This window comes from Mus caroli, unplaced genomic scaffold (genome assembly GCF_978045245.1).
Source record: "Mus caroli unplaced genomic scaffold, Mus_caroli_1 scaffold_14, whole genome shotgun sequence".
NCBI lineage: Eukaryota > Metazoa > Chordata > Mammalia > Rodentia > Muridae > Mus > Mus caroli.
In genome coordinates, this window is record NW_028227269.1 from 2,762,715 (window position 1) to 2,768,714 (window position 6,000).

Here is a 6,000-nt window from a genome sequence, read left to right on the forward strand (position 1 = left end):
TTTTATGATATTCAGTCTTTTGTCATTAAACATGTTCTTATCTGTGGGGTTTGTAGAAATGTTAAATTGAGGTGGTTTCCCTCAATTTCTAAGTTTAGAGGTTTTTTTTAATTAAATAATGAAAGTGTATTAAATTTAATAATATCTCCTTTCTACATTATTTCATGTAATCATATAAAATTTGTTCTTTAACATGTTGGTTTCATGGCTTTAACTGATTTAAAATTTAATGTTGAGCCAGTCTGGTATTCCTGGAATAAATCCACTTGGCAACAGTACTTAGCTATCTTCATGTATCATTGGATTTGTCTTGCTAGTCTTTTATTAAGTTGTGTGTGTGTAAGTTCATGTGATATATTGCTTTCTTTTCTTTTGGCATTTTTTGGTATTGGCTTTTTTTCTGATTTTATTAATCTCTACTTTTCATGTGTTTAGATCTCTTACATTTAATACAATAATTGATATGGTTAGGTTTAAATTTACCATGTTATTTTTGGTTTTGATTTGTTCCATCTATTTTTAGGTCTTCTTGTCTTTGTTATAATGTATTTTGGATTGAGTTATGCAAAATAACTTTATCTTCTTTTTCTACTTATACTTATAATTTTTGTTTAATTATTTTAGTAGTTTATTTAAATTTCATAAAACACATATTTAAATCATTACAACCTACTTTCAGATAAGATTAAGTCAGTACAGAAAACCACCTTGTAACAGTAAATTTCAAGTCTTTCTATGCCTCCAACTCTGCCTGAATCACTTAGGGAACCTTCTAGGCTCTACCTACTCTCACTGGCCTTGAGTCATGACTTAGAGACTCAAGTTGTATGCTGGGACATCAATAATAAGTCTCTTCTCAATTTTGCCTCCTCTGTCAGACTTCATTGATGACTAATGCTTGCAACCATGCTTCACGTATAGAACTTGTTTGTTTGTTTCTTTGTTTGTTTTTCCAGTTAGGAAGCTGTGATGATTAATTTGATTGTCAACCAGACTGGATTAAGAAATACCTAGGATATTATTGAGGAATATGTTTGGTGCATTTGTAAGGGCAATTCTAGAGTTGACTAAAGGAGAGGACAAAATCTTCCCTGAATGTTGGTAGCATCATCCTGTGCATTGTAGCCCTAGGCTGAATATAAAGGAAGAAAGGAGAAAGCCAGCTGAGTACTAGGATTTTCATATTTTGGTTTTCTGATCTACCTAATGAGAGCAAGGAGCCTTGTTAGTTATTGTAGGTAGAATAGCTCCCACCACTGTGCCCTCCTCTTCATCATAGACTGTGAGATCAACACCTAATTCTTTCCTTACGTTGCTTTTGATCAGGTATTTGGTCAAAGCAACAAGACAAAGGAATAATACAAAGGGTCAGGTTCCTTCTTACTCATGTTGCAAAGGCAGAATCTTACTTTGTTGCTTTGATATGAATATTGCAGACTTCATGCCAGGGTTAAAGAGATAATTCTTTTCAGGAAGTCTCAGTTGCTGTCTAGAGGAATTAAAGCATCAAGGCTATGTGGCTTGGAACTTTACTCTTAGAAAGACTCATTTTATGCAATAGACCCTCATGGTGTGCTAGATATGTGCCTGATGATGGAGCCTGCACTTCAGAAAGAGGTTATTTGCATGAAAAGATGTTGTTAAATGTGTACATGCTCTCTATTCCACTCATATCTGTTTATGAATGAGGTGGAATACAGGACCATGAAATCCCACACTTCACACCTAACAAAGAATTCTACATCAAAGGCAAAGAAAATTGGAGAAAAGTAATGGCATTAAATACTTCGAGAAACATGTAGTCTTGGTTTCTGGAGGGTCCTCCAGAATAGCTCCCTGGCTTTAGGCAAGCATGGTAATCTTACCTTAATTTACATATCCTAGCAATTTCAAGTGTTAAGAGACTTACATGGGGCCATAAAATGCTCCAGTTCTCTCTCCAAGTGTATCAGACAACCACTTTCCACAATGATTGCCTATAGCACTTTTCCTCTTGCTCCCTCTACTATCTCTTGTGTAGTCCTCTATTCCAAGTTCTGCCTGTCTCCTCACTAGAAAGCAGCATGCCACTGAAAGGTGTTCAGTGTATCCTGCTTCTCTGGCTGGAGGCAAAGCATTGCCTACTCAAGTTTCTCTGAGTAGCCTTTAAAGCCACACAATTAACAATTCCCCTGTTCTTTTTCTTTCCCCTTGTGGTCTTGGCCTCTGATAGATGGATGGTTGTATCATAACCTGACATTATTCGTCATGTCCTGGCACACTGACAATAGTTTTTCTGTTTCTAGAAGTCCAAGAGTTAGAATGTCAGGCAGGGAAACTAAAAGCTCCTGTCCTTTGTACACAGTTCTTCCGGTAGAGGGCTGCAGGCCACTGAAGGCTAGTTTGAGACCATTAAGCTACTAAAGCATGGAACATATCAACCAGCCTGAGTGACTCTACAGGCTTTATTACTACTATGCTTGGTCTTAGGCAAATGAGCTGAATGTTTAGGACAGAGTGGGAACTGTCTGCTTCCACAAATCAGAGAGCTACAGTCTTCTGGCCTCTCCAGGCACATGTTGTCATAGGTGATTCTTATACCAGGAAGAACTGTAATTAATGGGGAAAGGGGGTTGATATAGGACTAATAACAATGATATTAATAATAATAGTTACATAAAGATTGCCATGAGATAGTCCTGTATCTTGTAGATATATAGGCAGAATACCCTTAATACAAAAGGCCAAAGACCCTAATGTTCCCAAATCTAAAACTTTTTGAAATTTCCATCTAGTTTTCTGTGATGGGTCACAGGTAAAACACAGGCACAGTAAAATATTGTTGGACATTACAGTTAAGTGGTGCTTATCAGGTATGCATGAAACAAATAGATTTCACACTTAGACTTCTATCCCATTCATAATGTAACCCATTCTGTATATCTAAATATGAAAAGATACACTCACACATTACATACCTACCATACACACACATTACACACATACCATACACATACCTACCATACACATACCTACCATACACACACACATACACACATACACACACATTTCCACATTAATAAGGTCAGGAACATGACTAGTTCCAAGACATGGGATTCAGATCCTGTCATTCTCAAGTGAAGTCTGTAATCTTGACTTTATTGCCATATGGCCTGTGACTAAGCATACAATATTCTTCTCTATAAAATCACAACAAAGATCTTTAGGCAATCAAGAGATACTTCTAATAGTGGACTAAAGAAAAGACCTGTTGTTTTCTGCAGAGTACAATGAATGTTCAGGAAATAATCCAGACTTGGGCCTGCTGGGATTTCTGTAGGCTTCTTTACTTTTTCACAACTTCTTGATATAGGCTTACCTCTGATTAATTCTGGCCAAAAAGATGTGGGCAGACATAATACAGGCTGAGTTCAATAAGGAATCATTTGATTACTCGTGTTTCTTTCTCCCCATATTAGCTAACTAGCTGATAGCCTTGAAGGACATCCTCAAGGTAATGAGATAAACTCATTAAGAAAGCAGCCTGGATCCTTGTATCACTGCTTGGATAGGGTTACCTATCAGCCCACATAGATATATAACAGTGATTTGAACTTAACTGTTCCTCCAAATTCATTTGCTGAAGCCCAATCCACCAATGTGACTATATTTGAGACAATGTCTATAGAGAAATAATTAAGATTAAATATGGCCATAATCTTATAGTGTTAGTGTTCTTAGTAAAGGGACATCACTGGGGCTGGGATGATGGCTCAGGTGGTGAAGTGATTACTGCTCCAGTATAAGAACCTGAGTTTAATCTATAATACCCAGGTACCCACTGAGCTGGGTGTTATTTATTCACTTGTTGTCGAGACTAGTCTGATCCTGACAGCTTTCCCTGTCTTGGATTCAAAGACACTGAGCATCTTTGAGTTACTGCAGTTGTGGCGAAACAGTCACTAGGCAAGAATTGCCTCATTTCATCTACAGACATAATACTGTCCAGAAAGGACACAATTACAGGGTAGGACAGCTTGATTTTGCAGAGACAGAGTAGGCTAGTCCTTAATATTCCTGTTTCTCTAAGTCTGTCAGATGGCTGAAGACTGATGCTCCAACATGTTGAAGTAAGGGACTGTCCAAGTGATCAGCGGTCTCTATAAATTGGCTAAGTTTTGGAAGTTGTGTTAGGCTTCCTGTATATTTTCAATTAATATCAGTCATTCTTGGATTTCTGATGGGATTGAAAAACTACATAGTCTCTTAGCCAACCCAGGCTTTTTATTTTGAGCGGAACAGATTTGAGAGGATGGTTTTCAGATGGCTTTCAATCTAAAGCCAAGCCATAGCCAGGTGCAGAACTATAGTCTTTTAAGTAAGGATATATGACAGAGGTTTTTATTTAATTAACAAAAATGATGGACTGGGTGTTAGGTCTCTTGTACTTTATAAATTATAAAATAATAATAGTTATGTTCAATTATATCTGAGATAAAATAGTCTTTTAATTGGACAGAAAGGGGAAAATGTGGATAGCCTTGGGGCTAATTATATTTGATGTTAATTCCATTCTCCTGTGAGTGGCTGCAAACAAGGAATGAGTCAGCACTCTCAGGTGATTCCCTGTAAACCTGCTTCCCACCTTAATTTGTAAAATAAAGGAGAGCTGATGATTGGGCAGTGTACTGGCTATTTTTGTGTCAACTTGACACAGCTGGAGTTATCACAGAGAAAGGAGCTTCAGTTGAGGAAATGCCTCCATGAGATCCAACTGTAAAGCATTTTCTCAATTAGTGATCAAGGGGGAAAGGCCCTTTGTGGGTGGGATCATCCCTGGGCTGGTAGTCTTGGGTTCTATAAGAGAGTAGGCTGAGCAAGCCAGAGGAGGCAAGCCAGTAAAGAACATCCCTCCATGGCCTCTGCATCGGCTCCTGCTTTCTGACCTGCTTGAGTTCCAGTCCTGACTTCCTTTGGTGATGAACAGCAGTATGGAAGTGTAAGCCGAATAAACCCTTTCCTCCCCAACTTGCTTCTTGGTCATGATGTTTGTGCAGGAATAGAAACCCTGACTAAAACAAATTGGTACCAGCAGAGTGGGGTATTCCTGTGACAACCTGACCATGTTTTGGGGAGGACTGTGGAAGGACTTTGGAACTTTGGGCTTGAAGATCCATTTGTTGTTAAGAGCTCTGTCAGATGTTGTGTAGGAGCTTGGAAGATAATATTGAGAACAGTGCAGAAGATGGAGGCCTGGTTTGTGAAATTTCAGAGGGAAAATTAAAGACTCTTTTCAGGGCCATTGTTACTTTGGTTGTGAAGATTCTGTGGTTCTGGTTAGCTGGGGCTGAAGAATCAGCTGTGATTAACAAGATACCAGAACTACTAAAGCAAAAACTTTGCATCACTGGGACTATTGATGCTGGTTAGCTGGAGCTAAGAAATTAGCAGTGATTAAGAAGAGACCAGCATCGTTAAGGTGACATCTTCTGGGAAGTGTTTTCTGAAAGCACAAAGAGGCTGTGTTCCAGAGATAGGCAAGGTTGTACTCCTTCTGCAGCGGGACTTGGTAATGTGTAAGGGTCACCCAGGTGGTACTGGTTTTGAAGGCATGAAGGGGTCATGCAGAGCAGCTGAGGCTCAGCACTGTGAGAGGCCATGGAAGGCCATTGGTGAAGGTGCAGCCTCAGTTGTAATTGAAGGCCCAGGACTGAAGGGGTCATGCAGTGTTTTGGAGATGCCAGTACCATGAGATGACCACCAAGAGCAGCAGCAGCAGTGGAGTACAGGCATCTGGAGCCCAGAGGACGATGTGTGTGCTACAAAGGGCATGGCTGGAGAAGTGACCCAAGCCCTTGGAGGAGCCCAGAAGATCGTGAGTTGGATCCCAGACGTTGGACAGTTGGAGATTGATTTTTGCTTTGATTGTGACTGTGCCCTGATATTTTCCCTCTTGAAGGAAGACACTGTTTTAGTGGAGCCCACAGTTAAGAGACTTTTAATTGTAAAAAGATTTTGGAT